This window comes from Ceratotherium simum, chromosome 4, assembly GCF_057802395.1.
Source record: "Ceratotherium simum simum isolate JZ-2026a chromosome 4, ASM5780239v1, whole genome shotgun sequence".
Taxonomy (NCBI): domain Eukaryota; kingdom Metazoa; phylum Chordata; class Mammalia; order Perissodactyla; family Rhinocerotidae; genus Ceratotherium; species Ceratotherium simum.
The window spans coordinates 69,951,156-69,978,124 of record NC_141903.1 but is presented as its reverse complement, the minus strand read 5'-3'; the positions used below and the strand labels follow the sequence as shown (position 1 = coordinate 69,978,124).

Below are 26,969 nucleotides of genomic sequence, written 5' to 3'. Positions count from 1 at the left end.
TCTTTTTTTGTTCCATATAAATTTTAGGATTCTTTGTTCTATTTCTGTGAAAAGTGTTGTTGGAACTTTGATAGGGATTGCATTGAATCTATAGATGGCTTTAGGAAGTATGGACATCTTAACTATGTTAATTCTTCCAATCCAAGTGCACGGAATATCTTTCCATTTCTTTGTGTCTTCTTCAATTTCTTTCAGAAATGTTTTATAGTTTTCGGTGTATAGATCTTTCACCTCTTTGGTTAAGTTTATTCCTAGGTATTTTATTCTTTTTGTTGCAATTGTAAATGGGATGGTATTCTTAATTTCTCTTTCTGCTACTTCGTTGTTAGTGTACAGAAATGCCACTGATTTTTGTATGTTGATTTTGTATCCTGCAACTGTACCATATTCATTTATTACTTCTAAAAGTTTTCTGATAGATTCTTTAGGGTTTTCTATATATAAAATCATGTCATCTGCAAATAGTGACAGTTTTACTTCTTCCTTTCCAATTTGGATCCCTTTTATTTCTTTCTCTTGCCTGATTGCTCTGGCTAGGACTTCCAGTACTATGTTAAATAGGAGTGCTGACAGTGGGCATCCTTGTCTGGTTCCTGTTCTTAGAGGGATGGCTTTCAGTTTTTCACCATTGAGGATGATATTAGCTGTGGGTTTGTCATATATGGTCTTTGTTATGTTGAGGTACTTTCCTTCTATACCCATTTTATTCAGAGTTTTTATCATAAATGGATGCTGGATCTTGTCAAATGCTTTCTCTGCATCTATTGAGATGATCATGTGATTTTTCTTCTTCATTTTATTAATGTGGTGTATTATGTTGATTGATTTGCGAATGTTAAACCATCCCTGCATCCCTGGAATAAATCCCACTTGATCATGGTGTATAATCTTTTTAACATATTGTTGTATGCGATTTGCTAGTATTTTGTTGAGGATTTTTGCATCGATGTTCATCAGTGATATTGGCCTGTAATTTTCTTTTTTTGTGTTGTCCTTGTCTGGTTTTGGTATCAGGGTAATGTCAGCTTCGTAGAATGAGTTAGGAGCTTCCCCCTCCTCAAGTTTTTGGAAGAGTTTGAGAAGGATAGGTATTAAGTCTTCTTTGAATGTTTGGTAGAATTCACCAGGGAAGCCATCTGGTCCTGGACTTTTATTTTTGGGGAGGTTTGTGATTACTGTTTCGATCTCCTTACTGGTGATTGGTCTATTCAAATTCTCTACTTCTTCTTGATCCAGTTTTGGAAGGTTGTATGATTCTAAGAATTTATCCATTTCTTCCAGATTGTCGAATTGGTTGGCATATAGCTTTTCATAGTATTCTCTTATAATCTTTTGTATTTCCGAGGTGTCTGTTGTAACCTCTCCTCTTTCATTTCTGATTTTACTTATTTGTGCCTTCTCTCTTTTTTTCTTGGTGAGTCTAGCTAAAGATTTGTCAATTTTGTTGATTTTTTCAAAGAACCAGCTCTTGGTTTTATTAATTTTTTCTATTGCTTTTTTGGTCTCTATTTCATTTATTTCTGCTCTGATTTTTATTATTTCCCTTCTTCTACTGATTTTGGGCTTGGTTTGTTCTTCTTTTTCCAGTTCCTTTAGGTGCATTGTTAGATTGTTTATTTGAGATTTTTCTTGTTTGTTGAGATAGGCCTGTATCGCTATAAACTTCCCTCTTAGAACCGCTTTTGCTGTATCCCATAAATTCTGGCATGTCGTATTTTCATTTTCATTTGTCTCCAGGTATTTTTTCATTTCTTCTTTGATTTCTTCATTGACCCAGTCGTTGTTCAGTAGCCTTTTGTTTAATCTCCACGTATTTGTGGCTTTTCTGATTTTCTTCCTACAGTTGATTTCTAGTTTCATACCGTTGTGGTCAGAAAAGATGCTTGGTATTATTTCAATCTTCTTAAATTTATGGAGACTTGTTTTGTGGCTTAATATGTGATCAATCCTGGAGAATGTTCCATGTGCCTTTGAAAAGAACGTGTATTCTTCCGTTTTTGGATGGAATGCTCTGTATATATCCACTAGGTCCATCTGTTCTAGTGTGTCATTTAAGGCCAATGTTTCCTTATTGATCTTCTGTTTCGATGATCTATCCGTTGGTGTAAGTGGAGTGCTAAAGTCCCCTACTATTATTGTGTTACTGTCTATTTCTGTTTTTATGTCTGTTAATAATTGCTTTATATATTTAGGTGCACCTACATTGGGTGAGTAGATATTTACAAGTGTTATATCCTCTTGTTGGATTGTTCCCTTGATCATTATGTAATGCCCTTCTTTGTCTCTTTTACAGTTTTTGTTTGAAGGTCTCTTTTGTCTGATATGAGTACTGCTATCTCAGCTTTCTTTTCATTGCCATTTGCGTGGTGTATTTTTTTCCATCCCTTCACTTTCAGTTTGTGAGTGTCTTTAGGTCTGAAGTGTGTCTCTTGTATGCAGCATATATATGGGTCTTGTTTTTGTATCCAGTCAGCCACCCTATGCCTTTTAATTGGAGCATTTAGTCCATTGATGTTTAAAGTAGCTATTCATAAGTATGTACTTACTGCCATTTTTAACTTTTTTTTCCTCAGTGTTTTAGTAGTCCTTCTCTGTTCCTTTCTTCTTCTATACAGAATTGATGGTCACTTTAGTTTGACCTCTGTCTGAAAGCTGTACTCTTAACTTCCCTCCTCCCTCCTTTTATGTTTTTGATATCATATCTAACCTCTTTCTTGTGTATTTGTATCCATTACGTTCTAATTATGGAAATAGATAATTTTTCCTATTTGTGGTCTTCTCTTTTCCCCTTAAATCAGTCCCTTTAACATTTCTTGTAGCACTGGGTTCTTGGTGACAAACTCCTTTAATTTTTGCTTATCTGGGAAAATTTTGATCTCTCCTTCCATTTTGAATGATAACCTTGCTGGGTAGAGTATTCTTGGCTGTAAGTTTTTTCCTTTTAGCACTTTAAATATATCATGCCATTCTCTTCTAGCCTGTAAGGTTTCTGCTGAGAAGTCAGCTGATAGCCTTATGGAGTTTCCTTTCCATGTAACTTGACATTCTCTTGCGGCTTTTAGGATTCTCTCTTTATCTTTAATTCTGGACATTTTGATTATGATGTGTCTTGGTATGGGCCTCTTTGGGTTTATCTTGTTTGGGGCTCTCTGTGCTTCCTGTACCTGGATGTCTGTTTCCTTCCTTAGGTTAGGGAAGTTTTCATCTATTATTTCTTGAAATAGATTCTCTGCCCCCTTTGTCTCGCTCTTCTCCTTCCGAGACACCTATAACACGGATGTTAGTGGGCTTGATGTTGTCCCAGAGGTCCCTTAGACTCTCCTCACTCTTTTTAATTCTTTTCTCTTTTACCTGTTCACCTTGGGTAATTTCTTCTAGTCTTTCATCCAGCTCACAGATCCGTTCTTCTGTATCCTCTACTCTGCTTTTGAGTCCCTCTAATGAATTTTTCATTTCCAGTATTGTATTCTTCATTTCTGATTGGTTCTTTTTTATATCTCCCATTTCTTTGTTGACATTCTCACTGAGTTCATCTATTCTTCTCCCCAGATCAGTGAGCATCCTTAACACTCTTAGTTTGAACTCTCTGTCAGGTAGGTTGCTCATTTCTGTTTCACTTAGTTCCTTTTCTGGGGTTTTGTCCTGTTCCCTTACTTGGAATGTATTCTTTTGCCTCCTCATTTTGCCTCTTTCCCTGTGCTTGTGTCTACGTATTAGGTAGGTCAGCTACGTCTCCTGCTCTTGGATAGGTGACCTTATGTAAGTGGTGCCTTAGGAGGCTTCCAGTGTGCTTCCCTCAGTTCTCAGTGTTCTAGGAGTGACCCCTATGTGGGCTACGTGTATCCTTCTGCTGTGGCCTGTTTGCTCTCCCTGTAGGCGCCCAGGGAGGCTGAGTTATGCTCCTGGCCAGCTGTTGTAATGCTCAGCTGCTTGTAGTTGTTGTGGGCCCTTCAGTCTCTTTATCAGGTGTGGGGAGACACAGCACAGTTGGCTATAAGTTCTAATACCACATTTGTGTTGCAGTATTTCTTTTAAGTGAGTAGGCCCCCAATGTGGCAGGTTGTTAGGCTCAGGTCCTTACAATTGCTGTAAGCCTCTAGCCTATTAGGTCTCTTGTCAGCTCTCTGAGGATTGCAGCTGGGTGGTGCTGGCCTCAGGCACAGGAGCACCCAATTGTTTCAGGCTTTGGAAGGTGGGGCAAACCTCCTATGTGGGTCTTTGAGAAGCACAAGTCTTCTGCAGCTGACAAACCCTGCCGCCCACAGGTCCACACACACAGTCAACACAGTCCTGCCCCGTGTGAGCACCCCGACCTCCCCAAGCAGACTCAGTCTTTCCACGGTGGGAGCCCCACACACTCCGCCACCGCCCCACACTCTCCACCTACTCCTTGTGCACACCCTGCCCCACTCAATTCGGCTCAGTTGGCAGGCTGCAGAGAATCCAGTCACCAATCTATGCAGGCCCACAAGTTGCCTGAGGGCTTGTTGTTGGGTGGGGCCAGTCTCTAGGGTGGGCTGCCTGCCCAGGCTGAGCTGGATTAAATCGGTGCTCTAGCGGGTGGGGCAGACCCTGGGCTAGCAGGCCTCAGGGAGAACTCCAATGGCGTCTGTGTCAGCACGCCCACACCGGGCCACAACAATGGCCGCCGCCAATGTCCCAGTCCCTGGAGAGGTCTCACCCCTCACCGAGATGCACTCAGGGCCTATTAGGTGAGTCTCTTTTCACCACAGCACTGTGCACCTTTCTTTCTGGTGATTTTAGGGTGCTTTCTGCAACGGGTGAGTTTGCGCGCGGGCCCTTTAAGAGCCAGTTTTAGTTTCTTTGTGAACCGGGTTTTCTGGGGGTCCTCCCCAGTGTTTTAGTAGCAGCCACAGTCAGTTATTATGCCGCTGGTCTCGATTGTGCTGGGTCCACAAAATGCCCACAGCGGGGTTGCTCCCCAGCTCAGGGCCCCGCGCCTCCAGGGAGGCTGCGTACCTGTGAGCTGCTCCCGGCGGCCGTGAATCTGGCGGCTTGTGAAGGCGGCGTTTTTCCTCTCCAGAAGGGAGTCTCTGCCTCTTCTACCCCAGTTAGGATTGTCCGTTTTTGCAGGAGTTCCTCTCATCCAGTTTTCAGTTCTGTCTCAGGGGTAATTTTTCCACGAGTAGTTGTAAATTGGCTGTGTCCACGGGAGGAGGTGAGTTCATAGTCTGCTTACGCTGCCATGTTGACTCCGCCCTATATGATTAAATCTTTAGTTGAAAATTATATGTTTATAAGTAAATGTGAATGGAACTAACATTTTTTTTTTGAAAAACACTGAGCTGGGAGTTAGGATGTCTAGATTTAAGTCTCTAATCTTTTATTAATAAGATTAATTAATTAATAACCATGCTACTTCAGATCAGTTATTTTACCTTTCTGAATCTCAGTTTCCTAGGTTATCTTAAAGTGACTGTCCCGTTCCAAGGTGTCCTATACCTTTTCCAGAGATTAAGCTTGCAATACCTGCTATACTGCTGTCCATGTTTTGATATGAAAGAGGTTGGCAGAGAGGGGAGAAAAAGAAGAGGTAGATTTGGGATTTGGAAAGACTTCATTGTAGTTATTAAGATTATTGAATATTATAGACCTTTTCCCTAATATTATCTTGATTTGACTTGGTATAATTAAATATAGCATAAATCCAAGTATTTTTGTTTTATTTGTGAGATTACCAAATAATATTTTTTAAGAATGTTTACTTCACACAGCTGATTTGGATTCCTATTTAGCTTGCTATTTTATGATATGTGTAAAAATATCTTCATTTGTCGGCATGGCTATGGAGTGATATCTATTGCTAGTATCAACGAAACCATTTACTTCTTTATTGTCTTTATAATTTAGTAAAAAGTATTAGTAATAAATATTTCTTGAGGTATTATATTATTTCTAGGTTCATTTTTCCAATTAATCCTCACAATACCCTTTGAGGTTGATATTATCACCGTTTTAAAGATAAGGAAACTGAAAATTATAAAGCACAGGTAAATTAATCAAAATGAGCTTTATTTATGTTTTTGTTTTATTAATCTTTCCATTAATCTCTATATGATGATATTAATATAGGAGTTATAAGCACCAATGCCAACTGGGGCAGGCAGATAATGTAATGTAAGCGACGCTCATTGGGTGAGAGAAAGGCAACAAAGCATCATGATAAACAGCAACTGATAAATAGCCTTAGGCCATTCTTGCCCATTTAAAGATAGAATGTTTTCAAGTGCACCAGAATGCCTTCTTTCTCCTTCTGCTCCTTCTCATTCTTCTTATGAAAGAAGGAAAAGAAACCAGAAATTCAGACATGTATTCAAAATATCCAAATTATTCAATGTTTGCAACTAACACAAAAATTTTTATGACATTTTCGTGGACCGAATAAATATGATGTGTTATCTGGCTGCAGCTTGTGTGTTAGTAGGTTTTGAAGAGATAGCAGGAAGAATTGTAATACTGCTTTTGGTCCATCAGCATGTATATACTGGACAGGTGCCTTTCACAGAGCACTGGCTATGCCGCACTGTACATATACTTACATTGTGCTTATTTGTCACTTACTTACAGTATTTGTATTTTACTCCACTAGAACTCATAAAATCCTTTACATAATATGAGTTCCCAATTCCCACAGCATACACTAAGAAAAAAAAAATCATTGAAAATGTCACCTTTAGATGAGTAAAATAAAAGATTTTTAGAAATTAAATCATGTTTAATTTATTTTTAAAGTATTTTCTCAACTTGCCATAAAACATAAATACATAAAAAGATAGGCAATAGAGTCATAGTCTTCCTGATCCGTGTTTCTTGTCAATTACTTAATTAAATATGAAAACTCAGATGTCTAACACATCCTACTGAATATTTCATAGTTAGTCATGCTCTCCTCCAGAGCTCTTGGCACATTTGATCTATTTTAGTATGTTAGTCCACAGCTACCTTTCAGATAAGACACATAATATCTCATTTTATTGATGGAGGTGATAAGAAATTTTTACATATTGAGCTTTATGGGGTAGCTCTTCTGGTTTAAACCCGATTCAGCCTGAACTTAAGAAGCCTGATTTATGGCCTGTTAAACATACATTGTACATCTGCTTTAACCATTAAAGATAAAGATACATTAAACATTATCTCAAAGTAAAAGAATGCACTCTTTGAAGATAAGGATGCATACTTCCTTTCCTACAATGCCAGTATCAGTACTAGCTTGAAGATAAATTTGCTTTCCTGGACATCAGGATCAAGTTGACCTGCTAATCAGTAACTAAATATCTCCTTGAATATCCTGGATGTGTTTGATGTATGTTCTTTGTTCTAAAAGGGTATAAAACTGTACTGAAAACCATACTTCTCTGGAATACTTTCTTCCTTTGTGGAGATTGCATTCCCAGGCTAGTCCTCAGCATGGATCAAGTAAAACTCACCTGATCTCTCTTTTCTACAGAACGATTATTGGTTATTTGTGTTGACAGGGGATTGGTAACCAGAGAAGAAAAATAACTTCCCAAAGTCACACAGAGATTTTTTTTAACATGTGCTGAGTAGTTACTGTTATTATAGAGTAGGAATTCTAAATTCAATCACAGAAACATTTTTAAAAATTTTGCCTATTTTCAAAAATGACATCATGGACAATCTACAAGAGCATTAAATATTTTACAAGTTTCCAGGTTAATTCTCCATTTTAGTTAGAAAGAAGGGAAAATCAGATTGAGAAGATAAGCATACAAAAAGACACAGCAAATAGGATCACCTTAAACTGTAGCCATGTGTGTGTGTGTGGTTGTGTGTGTGTGTGTTTTGGTGTCACATGGGTGAGAATTAGGGTTTCCTTTGGACAGCAAACAACTTTTTCTGATTGAGAAGCTCATCTAGATTTCCTGATTTCCTTTCTCATTATCTACCTGATCTTGTGGTTTCTTGTTTTAAATGGCCTCTGTAATTTTACTAGGCTGCCCATTCTGAATTCAATTGAAAAAGTAATATCTATTAAATGATTTCTTTCATTTTCATTATCAATCTAACTGGTTTCTGATTTTTGAATTATTGTAATGTGAACTACTTTCCCATCCAATTTTATACCAAGGTTTGGAAAGATTGAAGGCCCTTTAAATTACATTTTTAAAAGTAAAATCCTTTTGATCACTTCTTTCCCTATGGATGCAGTTTTTCTCCCAGAAACCATTCACATATCCAGCTACTGAGTGTATTCATCAGGAGATATATTTGTGAATTTAACCTAGTGATCTTAAATAATCTGAATTGGATGTGTTATGAATTGGGAAATTAGCATATTCATTTCTGTTTGTGACTTGGCAAACTGTGGCAACTTATACAAGTCAACCTCGTTTATTTAAATAATATGGTAAAAAATATTAATTTCAAACCATATTGATGTATCTTTGATAGTTGGAAACCTGCTTGGATTTTGATTATTAAAGGAAAATTCTAAAATGATAAATGCTGTATAATGACATTGCATGAAATATTCTATATAGTATTGTCCCAATATATTAAAAAATCTCCCATTTCTGTAACTGTCAGAACTAAGCCACTAATACTAATTTTATGTTTTTATGTATAATAATAACTGCATATATAGTTGTAATTAAGGAACTTATATAAACTAAGCATAATGATACAAAATTTTAAGGTATAATACTTTGCATTCTTTTACTTTTTATTGGAGGAAGAAAGCCACATTTAGGGGGCTGGCCCTGTGCTCTAGTGGTTAAAGTTTGGCGTGCTCCGCTTTGGCAGTCTGGGTTCTCGGGTTCAGATCCTGGGCACAGACCTATACCACTCGTCAGCCATGCTGTAGTGGTGACCTGTGTACAAAATAGAAGATTGGCACAGATGTTAGCCCAGGGAGAATCTTCCTCAAGTAAAAAGAGGAAGATTGGCAACAGATGTTAGCTCAGGGAGAACCTTACTTAGCCAAAAAAAAAAAAAAAACACATTTTTAATATTTGCCATTATATTTCTTGGTAATCTTCTGTAGTCTGTTTGCCACATTCTCAATGTGAAGTAAAATCTTCTTAATACTCCAGTTAAAACTTGAAAGAATCCATTCTCCTTTATCTTTGCGTTCAGAACTCACCTCACCCTTGTTAAGATTCTGAATAGTAGATACTAAAGAGTTTTATTTCCTTTTGTTGTTGTTCAGAGCAGTTAGGTTCCTTCCCCATAACACAGTCAGGTGTGTTCTGCTCAGTTTCATCTTCTAGAGACATTGCTCCTCCTCCCTTTACTCCTCAAAAAGGAGAAAAATACTATGTCCAAAGATCTTTGATCTTTTCTTATTAGAAATGTGATATTAGAAATTAGTGCCCGGATTTGCAAAATATTAGTGTTAATAGGATCCTGAGCAAGAACAGAGGATATGTTGAAGAATAATGAAGATAGTATGACTGCCAGTTGAGATCCTCATACAGGCAAAGACAATATGTAATTGAGGTTGGGAAGGAAGGAAATCAAAGGAATGAAGCTAGCAGGTTAAAAAGAGTACAGTGAATTGATTACCAATTGAACCTAAATTGGGATTCACACTCTTAAGGAGTTCAGTGAATGTACTGATATACATAGTGACGTAGATGAGAGAGACTTGAGGATAACTTTGTGTGTTGGTTCCTTGGGGATGGATGGGGAGACGACACTCTGCTGATGTCTGCTGCCACACAAGCTCCAAGGACAGTGGGGCTAACCACTGTAATTCCTACAGACAGTGGGGCTAACCACAGCTAAACGAGCTGTTTGTATGAAAGAGTCTATAAAATTCAGGAGACAAATTAGGCCAGGTCATGCAGATTTCAAGAATCTGCCACACTTCACCCTTTCTTCAGGACAGTGTAGTCTCAGCAATGACCTAAAAGCTTTGATTAGTGAGCAAGGGTTTTTCAATTTGGAGAACATCCTAGGCAGGAAAGAAGAGATACCTGTAACCTCTGTTGTACCTTTGTTCAATCAAGCCCCACTTCCCAAAGACACGTTGATCTCCTCTGTCAGAAAACTGTAATATTATATTAGTTTTGTAAGAATAAGGCAATTTATTGCTATCTGCTGAAAAACTGCCATGGTGAATATGCAAGTCTATTACATCCAAGATGTGAAGGCTGTCCCCAAGTTATGCAGTACACATTCATGCTGCTATAGGTGGTGGCTCTGGTGGGGAGTGGACATTTTCCCAGAGGACAATAACAACAAGGTCAGGGGCATAGAAAGATGCCACTCATAAGTAGTTTGTAGACATCGCTAAGATGCCCAGAGTGGAAAACATGAGTATTTTTTGCTGTGCATGGGTCTGACTCGTATTAAATTGCAGAAACAAGTAGGGGAGATTTTAAAGGGAATCCCAAAATGAGCTAACCATTGAAATTAAGTATTAATATCACACTACTTTCTGATTATACATCTTGCTAGGTATATTAGATCTTCTTTCTCTTTCATAGGAGGATTTAAGTCAACTTTCACGGTGTGCTCCATTCACAAATCTTTCATTGTGAGATTGTTGGAAGAAAATAAATGAGACTGTGTGTCTTACTTATGATCTAAGTCAAACCCTTGAATATTTTTTATTTCCAATCATTCAACTCCTTCGAGTGATTCTTGTCACGTTGTGTTACATTAATTATTTACACATTAATTATTTGATGGCTGTAGACAATGTAAAAAAAGACAATTTTTGTAAACTTTTATCACTTGATTTCTACAGATCCTCTTCCTTTTTTTCTTATGAATATTTTAGGTTTTTTTATCCAGACAATTCTAAATTTGAGAAGCACTGTATTTTCCTCATAATTTTTGTAGGCAGGGATGCAGACGCGATTGGGGAAAATTGTAGAGAACGTGCAGTGGACTTTATGTACCTGGCAAACTGCCTGATATACGCAACATAGTCCTTCCTTTCCAGGGCCTACCCAAATAAATTTTCTAAACTTGGAATTTAAAAATGAAGAAGTTCACATGTTTTCATTTGCCTTGGCTTGCCTCTTGAGCAGGGTATTTTGTTACTGGAATTACTGGGTAACCACAGAAAGGCACTAATGAGAAGCTGCCATGGCAATCTTAAGAATTCTACAAAAGTTTTACTTATAAGATTCATTAAGGATGAATTATCATATTGAGTTCATCTTGTTTAAAACATTGTCATTATTTCCTTCTTATGCATAGGATGAAAAGCCAAGAATTTTGCCATCCAAAGAAATACAAGTTTTCCTCGTACTTGACTCATTAATTGAAAGCATATTTTGATATTTTCGACCCTTACAAGCCAAGCAAGCTTAAGACTGCTGGCTCTCTCTACACCAGAAGCTTTGCAGACTACAAGACAGTCACAGATTCTAGGGACTCTGCAGACCATTATGTGCTCCATGGTGACTCTCACCTCACAGAGCTAATGCATTACAGATGCACCACTGTCAAGGAGCTGCCATAGAGACCACATCTTTTGAAACCAGAATGAGGCTTTGTGGGAATTCAAACTGTGTGTGTCATTTGCAGTGTTCTTACTCTGATGATTATTGCCATTTATACACTGCAATTTAAGTTTTTTCTAAGATGCCTTGTATATTCTATTCAACTGGTTTGAGGTTTCAATTTGGAACTTCCAGAGTTCAGCAAATAACCCTTGCTTTTCACACAGTTTATTTTTTAAAGAGAATGAACTAGATTTCTCAATTACTGTAAGATATGCTTTCTTCTATTCCTTTCCACCAACCTTGTATTTGCTCTTCTTATGGCCTTCAGTCATACATTATTAAACTTTTTCACAGCAGGATTCTTATAATTCTTACACTTTTCTTCTACCTTCCATAGCATCTATTACAGTTCAAGGCATTGGTAACAACTCAGTGCAAATGGAATTCCTCTTTCTTTCTTTCAAACATATTTTCTGCATACGATTTTACTATGGACATAGATTTAAAGAATTCCTGGGCTGAAATAATCACATAACCCATTGATTCTTAGCAGGGTATGAAAGAGGGCAAGAATCATTTAGAAGTGGAAAGAAGGGTAAGAAAGTGGGGAGGAGAATGCATGTGTAGTGACTCTGATACCCTTTACCAACTGCTAATAATAAGTATTATTAATTTCCCCCTATGATTCTCAAAAGTGTGGCCCTGGATTCACAGCATCAGCATCACTTGAGAACTTGCTTGAAATGTAAATTTCTGAGTCCCACTCCAACTGGCTGAGTTAGAAATTCTGGAACTGGGGACGAGCAATCCAGTTTCTAACAAGCTCTCTTGGTGATTCTGAGGTATGCTAATGTTTGAAAACCACTAAGGTCCAAACCCCTACATTTACACATAGGAAAGAGAGGACAGAGAAGTTAGGTCGTGGTTCAAGGTCATATAGTTAGTTAATTTAAGTGTGTTTGTTTACATTCCAGATTCTCTTTTACCACACCACCAGAGAACTAGTTCTACATTTTCTTATGATTTTGCAGGGTGATTATTGCTTCTCCTTGAATTAAATATATCCATATAATATTTAATTTTACATACAGCAATCATTGAGCATGCACAATAAACATATACATAATACTTAGGATTTTGAATTGGCTGAATGATCTCTGACTATTCAGTTCTCAATCTTCTATTATACTTTATTTGACAATTTGTTTTTTAAAACCTAAAATCTTCTTACATTTATAGTTAATGGAAAATTAAAGCAGAGCTACTCAAATTATACTTTCTTTTATTAAGACATCTTGATTCTTTTTTGAAAGCACTCTATATTTTCACAAATCCTACCCCTCTACTTTTGCATGGCAGAACTATAAAAATTTATGCTCCCTTTGTGCACATCTTTCTATGATATGGACTTCTCTGTTTTTATTTACACAGATCTGCCTACTGGTTATGTTTATATTTATTCAAATTACTTGGTAGGAGAGTGCCTACATGAATATTCTGGAAATGAACATGAGAAAAATGAAACCTTAACGATTCTTTCCTTAGAAATAACACTTTACTGATGCTGAAAATTGCACTATAATCTACCTGCTGTGGATGACTATATGAGTATATCTTTCCCTCCTTCTATTTTCTGTACTCATGAGGAGAAAAAAAGTATTTGGTTTTGAAATAAGATTTGCAACAAAAGAGGTATGCTGACAATGGATGAAATCTATTTGAAGATAATTTTCTCACATTCAAGAAGTGAATTGAAAATTCCTGGGGATCATTTCGTAATTGTCACCATTACCACATATGGTCTAGGTCATGAAGCATTCTGTATAATGGTTAAGAGTATGGTTTGAAAAGTGTGGTAGGCAGCATAATGCCCCCCTCTCCTCCCACAAAAGAAGTCCACATCCTAATCCCAGGAACCTAGGAATATGTTAACTGGCAAAGGGGAATTAAGATTGCAGAAGGAATTAAGGCTGCTAATTAGCTGACACTAAAATAGGGAGATTATTTTGGATTGTCCAGGAGAGCCCAATGCAATCACAAGTGTTCCTCTAGTGGAAGAGAAAAGCAGAAAAGTAGAGTCAGAGGGAGAGTTGACTACAGAGGAAAATTCAGAAATGCAATTTGCCAGCTTTGAAAATGGAGCAAGGGAGCCATGAGCCAAGGAATGTGGGCAGCCTCTAGAAGCTGAAAAAGTTGAGGAAACAGATTCTCCCCTAGAACCTCTGGAAAGTAACACCAGACCTGCCAACACAGTGATTATAGCCCAGTGAGACCCATGTAGAACTTCTAACCTACAGAACTGTGAGAATAATAAATTTGTGTTATTTTAAACCACTAAATTTTTGGCAATTTGTTACAGCAGCAATGGAAAATTAATATGGGAAATAATATAGATCTGTATTTGAATCTCAGCTCTACCTCTCACTAGGTGTGTCCTTGAGTAACTTTCTTAAACTCTGAGCTTTAGTTCATTCATTAACAAAATGGGTATAGAATAAGTGCCTATTAATAATATTGATTTAGGAATTTAGTAAGAAAATGTTAGTAAAATGCTTGTCATTGACCCAAGAATATGTACATATCAGTTATGATATATAAAAGCAGAATTTTCTTTGATATGTGATTAAAAGGCAAATAATTTCTGAAAAAAAATGAATCCTCTTATTGAATTTTGAGTGTACCTCAACAGAAGGCTTTTTTAAAAATAAACCTCTTTGAAAAATGATTATATAAATAGTGAAAATAATTTATTATCAAGATACACCATTAAATTAGTTTTATTGAGAACCAATATCTTTTTGTGTGAGAAAAGGACGTTAGAGTTTATCTAGACTGGTTAAAAGAAATCCCATCTTAGTTTGAGTAATTCTAGCTGCTGTCACAAATAAAAATCATTTTTCAGTGACTTCGAATTTTAAAAACCTCCCTTGGTGATAGACCGGTGCACATATTTGTGTTTCCTTAGGGGCTTTATTATAGTTGATGATACAAGGACACAGAATCTTCAACTTTGGATCTCCATTAAGGCTTTGGATTCCTCTGAATCCAGCAGGCATTCAGGGGAAAAGAAGTGGAGTAAGGTATGTCCACTACTTAGCCATTTTTCCCTAGAAATTACGCATCTCACTTGTGATCATATTTCCTTTAAAGAACTAGTCACAAAGCCCCATCCGGACTTAAGAGGGGCAGCAAAATATGGTCCGCAGCTGGTGAACACTGTCCAGTGACAATTCTAAACTATGAAAAGAGAAGCATACCTTCTTGATGAGCAGTTAAGCCACCTTGACCTCCTTACTGTGGAGAAAAAAAGACCTGAAAGAGGGCCCAGAATACATCTACCGAAGACCTAACTCTGTGTGTACTGGTTAGATTTTCTCATCATCCAAAAGTTTAGGCAATATGTTCTCCATTAGTAAACATCGCATTGCATCATAGTCTTAAGATGTTAAAATTGCTGAAATAATAAATAGACAATGTATATAAAATCATTTTGCTGATGCTTGCCATATTATAAGTGCACAATGTATGTTAACAGAAATTAAATGTGCATTTAGTCCCACTAAAATAGAGAATATTCATCTAACCTGTATTTGGGAAAGAGATATTTAGAGCCAATAAATACATACATGATTCTAAAAAGGATAAGTGTTTTCTTTTAACAACTTCCAAATAAATAAATAAGAGATACATTTTTATTCATATTAATGTCACAGCTTATGAGGTTTACCTAAAGCATAATTATTGCTGGTAATTAGGAGACACAAGATTTCAGTTTTTCAGAAAAATTTTATTTCTTGGAAATGTAATGCAATCTGTTGTTTATTCATCATTAACCATATGTTGTTTTGGTTAATTCATAGTGAAAATAAAGGCCCAGTCTTAAGTACTCTTAATTTATTTGGCAAGTTTTAAATATATTTTCCTCTTATCTTAGCATGACATATATTTGTGCATGCCCTATGTAGCTTATTTTTAGAAAATGAATAAGTGCCTTAAGAACATGTGTTGTATATGCCTCTAGTTCTTTTTTTTTCTTGAAGCAAGTAGTGACATTATATTAAGTATTCAACAAAAGGAAATCAGAAGAAGATAACATTATCCATAGAAGGAGGTTTATCATGACGATTTTTCGTCGAGATTCTTCATTTGCATGGGGCTCTTCAAAGATGTAGTCATATGTTTTTTATAAATTTGCGAAAGTAAGAAATTTTAACTGTAATCAATTCTGATCACTGTCCCTTTCAACTCTGTTACCCTTCATCATGTTTCCCCTCCTAAACATAGGTATACATGTTTGCTTTGATTCTGTCTTTTCTAATTTTTAAGATCTTAAAAAAAAATTCTAAGTTCCTTAAAGACAATTGCATTATTTCAGGAAATACTAAAGTTTTCATCGATTAAATCAGAGGAAATTCCCAGGGGCTATGATTTTGCCTCCAGCCTTCAATAGGTGCACCTTGTTACTATGTGCTTTTAGATAAACTACAAGTTGTTAGTATCTACAGATCATTCTGTGCTACAATTGCTGCTTTAATAATGTATTCATGTTTCTGTTGAGCTTTTAGATGTCTTTCCACATGGACTCTCTACTAGAGATTTTTCTGTTTAGAAGATGCTTTTAAGTATTGTGAAGGTTGTAACAGAGAAAGCATGGTATGAATTATTGAACTTGACTGGGATTTTCATTCAATCGAATATGTTTTCCACACTTTCCGGTGCTTAGGGCCTGGCCTGAGTTATTTGAAAGAAGAAATGAATATGAGAAAAGACTAAGTAGCCTTTTTAATTTCTCAAGTCCATTCCACTTTGAGTAAATATATGGTAGGTGTCAATGCACTTTGTTCCTGAGCATTAGATGGATTTAATGCTGTGCCTTCGCTGGAATTGGGGGGAAGTGCGGCTACTTAACTTTCCATAAGGAAACTCATCTTGGTAGATGCAAACTCACCCAAAGAAAATGATTGCTGGTGATCATTGATTTACTAGATTCTTGTCTCCTTTAGAGTTGCACCTTGCTGCTTTGATGACTCCACAACCCCTCTTTTTAACCTGCTGACAGGAATCTGCACATTCTTGATTCTCAGATCTCAATCTGAGATACTCATCTGAGGATGAAGCTAGATGAAACTGGAATAAAATTAGTACAGTAAGTAACTCAAGTTCACATTACTCTCACTTTTTAAATCTCATGCATCCCAAATATTTAGATAATATAATATTAAAATATCTTAATGTGTAACTGTCCTTTCGTAGCATCCAATTGCTTTTAAATAGGCTCATCAGCAATAAGAAAATGTTTTGTACATGAAACAGAAATATTCTTATGAGCCTGGATATGAGCAAAGAAGAGATAGTTGGGTTTATGCTTCTAATTGCCAGTATTTCAATTTTAGCGAATCGAATGGGTATGAAATGGAATCTTATTGAGATTTTCATTAACATTTGCCTTATCACTAATAGTCTTGAGCACCTTTTTGTGTGTTTATTGGCATTTTCTGTGGTGAATTGTCTTTTCTAGTCTTTTCCATTTTTTAAATAAGTTGTTTTCTCTGTTGTTTGTTTGCTTGATTGTAAGATTTCATTACATATTCTGAATAATAATCCTTTCTTGGATATATCTATTGCAAAATTTTCCCAGTCAGTGATTTGCCTTTTTATTTACTTAACAAGGCCTTTTGATGAGTAGAGGTTTTAAATTTGAAGAAGTCCAATACATTATTATATTTTTAATTTTATAGTTAATCCTTTTTTCATCCTCTCTTAAGAATTATTTGCCTATTCTAAGCTCTTGAAAATATTATTCTCTGTTTTCTTCTAGAGGCTTTATTTTTTTTTACTTTTAACTTCAGGTGTATAATCCATCTTAAATTACTTTTGGTGTAAGGTGTGAGGTAGGGACTGAGATTCAACTTGTTCCAGACATTTATTCAAACAATGTATCATATATATATATTTTCTTCTGTACTCTTTATTCTGTTCAATTTGTTAAAATATCTTGACTTTCACCAGTATTGCTCTTTCTTGATTATGTAGCTTTATAATAAAGGTTTTAATTAGTTAGCTTAAATCCTCCTACTTTGTTCTTTATTCAGTATTGTTGTGGCTATTCTAGTTTCTCAGCATGTTCTGTCAGTTATTAAGTTTTTGCCTTTCAATAAAAAACTGACCCTCCTCTATTCTTTTTGTGATGCTGGATATGGGATTCTGCAAACTACATTTTTCCTTTTCCAGCTATGTCCCTGTTAAGCTCTGCCCTGTTAAGCTCTTCTACAGAGGGAAACTGCAAGGTGAGAGGGGCTACACATTATTGTTTTCTTCCTGGAAAAATTCCTAAAAGCTTACAGTTCCTACAGACAGCACTCTAGAGTCCCCACAGTGGCAGCAGAGCCCAGGCTCACAGTCTTTTCTTATTTTCCCAGCTCCATTTGCCCTGTGAGAGCCTCACATCCAAGCTTTATCCACATCTCTCTATATGGCCACCCCTCAAAAATAGAAGTGCCCCATCTGTGGCACAGCTTGTCTTCAGGGTGGTCTAGAGAAGAGATCTGCTTAGACCTTGAAAGCAGGCTTGGGACAATTTGCGCAGGGAACACCAAGATCACAGATGCTCAGAGTAAGGTCTAGAAGGGGATCTCAGGCTCAGGTTCAGTGGTTAACTTCATCACATGGATCCCTCACCCCAGGAAGGATTCAGCTGAAAGAGAACAACAGGGAGTCCCCTAGAGCACAGAACCCAGGGCGTGGAAATTCTTGCCTGCCTCTAAAGGTGATTCCACTTGTAATTCACATTAATATATTCAAAATATATAGTGTGGATACGTATTTTGTGCCTGACTCTGTGTAATATGCTAAGTATTCAACAACCAATAAGAAAAAGCACTATTTTTGCATAAATATTCAGGAAAAGGCAATTACTTTTACTCCCATTGCTCTATTGTTTGGATTGTTATAATGAGTATATACAAGTATAAAAATAGATTGAGAAAAGATATTTGAAATGTCTAAAACCAACAATGTAGTAATATAGAGAATATCCAAAAAACTCTTGTGATTTAACAAGAAAAGGAGAAATGTCACAAAAGAAGTTGGCAAGGGATATGAGCAACTTAGAACAGAAAATCAGAGTGCTAACAAACATAAGGAGAAAATCTCAAACGTTCAGATCAATGCAAAATGAAACAAAGTTAGCTATCACTATTTGTTACTAGATCATCAAAATTGAAAAGTCTAAATAATTTATCCTAAATTATAAAAATATCTCTGAATCAGAAACTTTGGTTAATACTGGGAAATTGATCATTAAATCATCAAATATGATTTTAGACAGCTTCTTGTGTGTCATGGAACATAAAAGAAGGCAAATATGGGACATGTCGTGCAGGTGTTTGCAGACTCACTAAAGATACATTTAGCAACAGTCTAATAAGGAGAAGATCTAGTGGGCTAGGGAAAAAATGTGTTGATTCAATTTGAGCTGTATTTCACAGAAAGTTAAGGGAAAGAGGAAAAGATCAGGCAAAGGAGAACAAACAGAAGCCAAGAAAGCAGGAGCAGGTGAGTCCAGAGGGAGATTAATGATTCAAATTAAACAGTGGATAAATACTACAAAAATATCAATGTATTTGTGAATTCCATGGTAAGATTTTAGGGCTCTCTGCTCTATAAGAGAATGGAGAACAAACTCCAGGTATAGAATGAAGTATTATGTTTACAGAGGAGAATTGTGGATCTCTATTAGCTAATTATAGTCATTTGTTTGCTCAGATTGTTGGAATCTTTTCATTCCTCCAACATTCCTTTGTCTTTTGCTTTGTTCATGCCTGAAGCTTCTTTGGCAGTTGGAGTTAATCTCGCCAACCCAGCAGCCAACAGTACAGCCAAGGAATAAAACGAAGATTTAAATCAGGGGATACACATACATACATGCATACACAAGACTCCAGGAAGAAAAAAAAATGGATACATGCCTACAATATGCAAATCCTAAACAGCAGGATTTTACTTTGTCTTCCTGTGCTTATTCTTCCTCATATTCCTTTGCTTTATGTGATTATTATATACATCTATCATTTTATACACACACAAACTTTCTAAACAAGTGTAAATGGATTAGCCACTTAAATAGTTTACCTTCTGGACTGCATCAATTCTATGACTGTTGATTATACATTTTCTATGGGAAGAGTCCTAGAAAGTCATTTTACAGATATTGTCAACTCTAGAATTTTATTAGTTCAATACAAAGAATCTGGACCCATTTGGTCACATCTTAGTGTGTTTCTATAAGAATAAGATGAATAATACCTTCTATACTTCTAGAAATTATCTGAAGCACTAGAGTATGTGTGGATGGTTTTACACGGATTTATCTCAATGTTAAGATGCATACATGTCAAAAAGGAGGAGGGAACTTTTGAAGACTGTCTAATTGTCTGACAAGTGCATTTTTTACTTAATGGTTGTTGTTTCAGAGTTTTACTAAATTGGGATTGACTTCCCATCTACTATATCACATATATACACCCTTGCAGTTAAGTAGCATACATCAGAGATGCCTACAGAGAATGAAGGGCAGGATCAGTTGTAGGAATTGATTTGAATGAATTATTAATATAACGAAGGCAAGACTACATGGAAAGTATTCTTTTGCATTGTGTGATTAGTAATAAAAAATCAAAATGGGAAGTAATTTTAGAAAAAAACATGAGCACAATCAAACTATGCTTGGTGTCAACTAGTCAACAAATACTGATTGTACACCGTGTATCCAGCAGTGTTTCGCTTGCCAAGGCTTGTGTTGCAGACACATATTCTTCCAATGATTGCCTTCACATGCTACTGCGTTTACGACAGAGGCAAATTCTTGATATTAGTCAGTATTTGAAGTAGCATTTGTAGGATTCAACTTACATAATTAACGTTATCTTAATTTGGTAATACTCCTGATTGACCAAGAAGAAAAATCTTTCACCCAATCACATTTCATTTAAAATTATTTTAATCTATATTCTCAGAAAACACTTTTATTTCATTCTATTTCATAAAATATTCTAAAAGTTCAAATATATGTGTATTAAAATATATTATTATTTCCACTCACATAGTAATATTGTCCTTTGGTTAGAAAAGTCAGTTCACATATATTGCATTTGTTTTAGTCTCTCTGATTAGATCTTAACTGAAACATTTTGAGTTGCTCCAAGCTAAAACACTTAAAATAGAAACAATGCCTCTTCTTATTTCTTTTTACATTGTATAACTAGAAAAATATCTGATGGGATTCTTGTTTCTCTGTACTTATGGACAAAACCATATCGGGGTCTTTTGTTGCCCAGGGGTCAGTTACCGGCGTCAAGTGTGTGGACCGTATGATAAAACACACTAGCCTAGCCATTATTTCTTGTTTTCTTTTAAATGCTAAAAGATGTACAGTCTACATTTTTCTTTACTAGTTCTTACCTTTTAATTCTTTTACCAACATAGAGGACCACTTGTTCAAAACTTGTAGAGTTAGTCCTGTCCCAGATGGTATAATCAACCTAGATCTTGGGGAAGAAAAATTAAGGAATTGTAGTGCAAAACTCTGGATATCAGCATCAAATTGTTCCCACTTATGACCTGTCTCTGACCTTGTGCTGCAGTGATGATAATTGGTCTCCTCTCTTTTTCTATTATCCCTGACATACCTTCTTGGTAACGGCTATGGACGTTTGTTTCTTTGCCCTACTAAGCATCATTTTTCCTTCTGGTAGAAGCATCCCTGCTTACTTTTGGAAAAATGCCTTTCCCTGATGCTTGTAGTCTTGGTCTACTGTATTGATCCCTTATACCCAAGCCATCGGCAAATCCTGTTGGCCTAATGTTTAAGTTATACCCATAAACTGGCCCTTTCTTATTATTTCCACAGCTACCATAGCCTCTTACCTAAATTATTATGTCCTATCTGGTCTCCTGGCTTCCCAAGCTTAGCTCTCTACAATCTGTTCTCAGCATGGCAGCCAACATGATTTCATCGAAAAGTAAACTAAACCATATTACTCTTCTTCAAAATTTTCCATTCTTTTCCCATCTTACTCACAATTAAAACCAAAGTTCCTGCTGAGACGTATGCAATCAGTACCCCTGTTATTTCTTCGAGCTTATCTTCTACTATCCCACCCCACTCTCACTTCACTCCAGTCTCACTGGGCATTTGTAATTTCTGTTCCTTCTGCGTAAAAAACCCTTCGCCCAGATGTGATCATGAATTGCCCCCTTACTTTCTTCAAGTACTTGTTCAAATATTTGAACAGTGCTCCATACAGAGTAGGCAATCATTAAATATTTGCTGAGTGTCTAAATGACTGTCAATCAAGGTTCTCTGCCCTCCTCTGACAAGGGGTAGTCACATATCCTAAGAATATATTTATCAGTCTCTCATGTCTCTTTCTCTCTTCTAAGGAAATTGATTATGGAGTATAGTAGATAAGGTAAAAAAGAGGTAAAACTCATTCTTGTTGATAAAAATGCTCTTTGAGTTACTCGAGGATTAGAGACCGAACCATGATCCCAGTCCTTTCTAGCTGGTGGCAGATTTTTTAATTCTCACCTACTTGCCTTCAGTATCACCTCCTCTCTATTCCCAGTTACTCACCACCTGTGTGAACAACCCCAATATTAGAAATCCTTCTTCCACATTCCAGTTCTGACTGATTTCTGAGCTCTCTCTAATCTTTAAGGATTTGGCAGTCAGTAGCAGAGACAAACACACTCTATAAAGATGCCTTTTACATAAGACAAATATTAAGATGGTTTCTCCCTTTTCTCCCCCTCAAAACCCCACATTAGAAAATGTAAACTTTTTTTTTTTTGAGTTCATCATTTTAGATGGCCCAAAAGATCTATAAATAATCTGAAGACCTCTATCAAGTGAAAACTGGTTACAGGGAAGACATATGATCTTGCAACTCAGAAAGGCAAAAGGCATATACTCATCAATTCATTAATTTGACAAATATCTATGAAGCCTCTACTATATACCAGGTAGTCTTACAGGTGCTGAGATACAATGGTGACCAAGATAGAAATAGTCTATGCTACCATATTGCTTGTTAAACATTTGCCCTTTTGGAGTAAAATACTCTATCAATTTCCGTGACAACAGTTTTCAGAAGACATTCTATATTATCAATATTTTTACCTCTAAATTTATTCTCTCTCGTAATTTATCATTCCTTCTCCATTTTCCCATTTCTATTAGAAATAAGTAAATGGATTGTATCTCCTTTCAAACTATATCTTTGATATGATAAAAGAGTTACTTATGAACCCTATTCCTTTTTGTCCCCCAGAATAAAGCCCTGTACTTATTTAAGGGATATAGGGAAGTTACATAAATAGGTACTGCTTCTAAAAGTAGATGCTCAATCTAGTGGTGCATGATTAAAATGGAACAAATAAATTTTTAAAAGACAATTTTAAATGCAATGATGGATTATCTGAATTTGTTTAACAAATACATATTTATATATTTATGATGAAATATGCTACTTATAAATTATGTAATAATACCTTAAATTTAAATTTTATGCTACATATTAGTTACTACATAGAAATTTTACATAACTACATGATTTTATGCATAAATATTAAAATTATAGTACTTAGTAACTAGAATATAACATCAACATTATCTTAGTTACTATTGTGTTAATTTTTTATAATGCTTATTTGTCTTTGCCAAAATTTACAATTTAATATACTATGAATACTAGTAAATACAATTTGCTTTCTGAAGCCCATTACTATAAAAAATGGAAACCTATTTTTCCCCGTAAGTTGAGTGTTCACATTTCTAGCTAAATTCAATCCTGGGTCAGAGCACGCTTTTCCAGCATAAGCAATTCCAAATTCCCCTAATGACAGCATAGAATAGCATAGGAACTTGAATATATTGAACAGGAGAGTTATAAGCAACCAGAAATAAGTGTCATCATGGCCAATCTGCCATCAAAAAATACAATAATACATTTTCAAGAGATTTTAAATTGTGTATATTGATTCAAAAATTCTTTTATCTCAGAGAAAATAACCACATTTATTTTTCTTAAACTACTTTAAAACTGTTTCTTCAGAAATAGGTTTTCCAAGTGTAAGTGATTTTAAATGTCAAAAAACTTCAACTTACTTTCTATACTTAGAGTTATGATAAATTGAAAGATTAACTCAGTGGATTAAACAGTAAGTAAAGAAGAAATTAATTTCAGTGTTTCCCGAAGAGGCTGGGTTAGAGTCTAACTGAGATGACATATTTTCATGTTTCTGCTTGCCAAATTTTACAACAGTATATTGATTTGGAATTTTCTATGAACATTAGTCAAACCCCTTTTGCCCCACTTTGCCAATGCAGAAACAGTCCTAATTCTGAAATCTTCAGCATTTTCAGTATATGAGTTTAGAATGAATCTAACTATAACTTTATTTTTTTTGGAAGCTAGTCCAACAGCCAATATCTTGTGTGAAATTTTCTTAACATTCATTCATTTTGAATGAATGTTGAAATTCATTCATTCATTCATAGGTCTCAATCGCCCCTGTAGTTTCTGATAAAAGGTGGAAAACTTTTATCACATGTGTATTTGTGTCTTTGAAAGTTCATTGAACATAAAGGAACAAAATCAACAACCAAAACTAAAAACCAAGATTACAGAATTGGCTCCACCATTTACTTGCTCTGTTAGCTTCATTAACTTGTCTCATCTGGCTTTCAATATGTCTTGCATAGAAAGTCATACAAATAGGATGTTGATGATTTTTTAATCTCTGAGAACTGTTAAAGAATAATTTTCTTTTATTTTGTATTTGGATGAGTTGGGGCAGGTTTTGTTTCTTTGTACATTTTAGTTACAAATAAGATAACTATATAGCTGGTAATTAGTAATAGTGGACATCCTCTTCAGTGTCATTCTTTTTCATTATTCTTCAAAATAAGCCTTTAATGTTTTCTTCAGTTTCAAAGCTTCGTTGAAAGGTATATTATTCCTTTTTTATTTTGTATAATTTATTTAGATTGATTTTTGGAGCTCACTTATGTTTTTATGTTTTTCAATTTAGTGCCATCTATAGCCTTCATATAATTTTCATTCCTAAATCTAGCCCACTTTATCACATATTCAAAATAACGCATATCTCACTGAATGCTGAATAATGTGTGCTTGCAAATCTCACAAATCAAACACAAAAGATATATTTGGCTCATAGGAGATACACTCTGAAACTCAATGATATCATGAAAGGTTAAAAATGTATAAAACATGTCGCTATTATGGGCATATAATTGGGCGAATTGTACTGCTTTTATTTTGCATGAGTACATATAGAAATGTGTAAAAGCTGGGCTGAAATGGAATAATTGAAAGATCTGGATCCTCAGAGCACAGGACATCTATCCCCATTCATATTGTAGGGACTCTGTGGAAGCACATATCACAAAAGTGCTCTTGACAGTTTGGACAGTGTGGATTTGCTCCAACTGGCATTGGAAAGGCATCCCAAAGGGAACATGTGCAGGGTTTACAAGGGCCCAAGTGTCCATCATCTGTCAACCATCCTCTTTCATCTCTGACTTGGATTCCTTTCACTTTATCCCTGGGACCCAGACACCACATGATTCGTGGCATCTGACAGTACCCACAACAGATTGAGAAAATAAAAATAATTTTTTATAGCTGAACTTTCAAATGTTGCTTGTGTTCCTTTGAAAAGGCTGTCCTTTCTGTTAGAATGTCTATTTCGTAAGTCCCAGATGTGCTGGCTGATATTCAAAAGGGAGTTACCATTCGATGCTTGATAAACAATATGAGTAAGTGATATTTCATTCGCTATTTCTCAAACTGAGTTGCTTTGCTTTACCAATCTGCTTGGGTAATCAACCCCTGTGACTTGACGTACAACCTTGTCTAAAGCATACCCCTTTAGGCAAAGAGTATTTATCTTATCCCTACACGACAGATAATGACCCATAACTTCTTGGACATAAAATTCCATTGTCAATTCTTACCTGGTTTTGTTTTAATTTCATTTATACTATTTGTTTAGAGAAGGTCCTTTGCATCCTATTTTATACTGCAGTAGGCATGAATATAAGTTAGGGTTTTCAGTATAAGAGCAGAATGTATGGAACCACAGAAATCTTAAGAAAATCATTTTCCCTCTTCTTTCCCCAACACTGTGTGTCACACTGGATTGCACGGTACTGTCTATAAAATAGCACAAAACAGATTTAAGTTCTCCTAATATATTTTTTCTTTTATAAAGAATGTTTCTTGGATATTTTTCCCTTTGTATACTCCCCATCGTGACATGTTCTAAGCTTTCTTGCTTGTTTGCTGTTGTATAAAGATTGCTATATTTTGAAAAGGACTTGTGTTGGTTTTCTTAGTGTATGATTTACAGCTGATGAGTATTTTCCTATCATTTTGTTACAGTCTTTTAGTTAGTCACCCATTAGCATTGATGACTGTAGATTAATATGCAACATCTTAATTCTTTGTTTGGCATCTGATCTTTTTATAAACCGCTCAAATTTCACTTCATTGTGATGCTTGGAGTTAGGTTCACATCCAGCAGGAAACTTATTTTCTAGTTTCTACATGCTGCTTTTACAAACTCAAGTGTATTATTATTATATGTATTATTATCTCAGTGAATTACATGAATCAACTTAATCAACCAGCAACTCTGAGTACCATGTGGTCCACAGATAAGTAAAAACAGATTTTCTTGTCTTCAGCATTCTTACAATCTATTTAAGGTGATAAGGCATGAATAAAAGGAATCAACAAAAGAGTTGGTAGCCGGCTAACATGATAAATTGATCAAAGAGAGATGGAAACATACACTAGGAGTTACAGAGAAGAACAGATCCCTGTGGAGAGAAGTTGAAAGTGAGAGTAGAGGTGGAATGCCAAGACTGAGGAGAGATACAACTGAACTTTAAAGGATGTGTAGGTTTACATTGGCAATTTGGGGAGCTAGAACATGGGGAGCTTGATTCTTAGGGGTGAAGGGTTAGAAGGCTATGCAAAAAGCACAGAAGCAAGAAAGCAAATGAAATTGGTGAAAATATTATGGTTAAATCATTTTGCTTAATGGTGGTGGTTTGTGTATATAATAGGAGGTAAAACCAGATGACCAGTTTGGGTTCCAAATCTGAGAGTATTATATACTAGGTTAATATAGTGTGTGTGCGTGTATGTGTATATATGTAGTATATAGTCTGGGTCTAGTAGGTAGGCTGTATGAATGTCATATGAAAAATATTATTTCAGAAAAACCAGTAGGTAGTATGCAAGTGAATCCTAATAGCCAACTTGGAAGCAGGAAGAAAAGAGAATACATCATTTTAGTGTTCCTGGTGTTACGCAGGGGCATACAATAGAATGTTAGCTATAAGAATATAAAGGAAGGAATGGCTGACAGAGAAGTTACACAGAAACTAAAGATTAGATAATTAAGATCAGGCTGACATTGTTTTTCAGGGAAATT

General features: G+C 35.7%; 1 long non-coding RNA gene across 3 annotated transcripts in view; it reads left to right on the top strand.

Moving 5' to 3' along the window:
* Positions 1–4,424: 4,424 nt before the first annotated feature.
* LOC147917320 (uncharacterized) overlaps positions 4,425–26,969 on the top strand; it is a 62,710-nt gene continuing 40,165 nt past the window's right edge. For all 3 annotated transcript variants that reach the window (XR_015552002.1, XR_015552000.1, XR_015552001.1), the window contains exons 1-2: positions 4,425–4,712; positions 16,448–16,590. This is a non-coding gene — a long non-coding RNA (uncharacterized LOC147917320). The remainder of the gene's footprint in view (positions 4,713–16,447; positions 16,591–26,969) is intronic.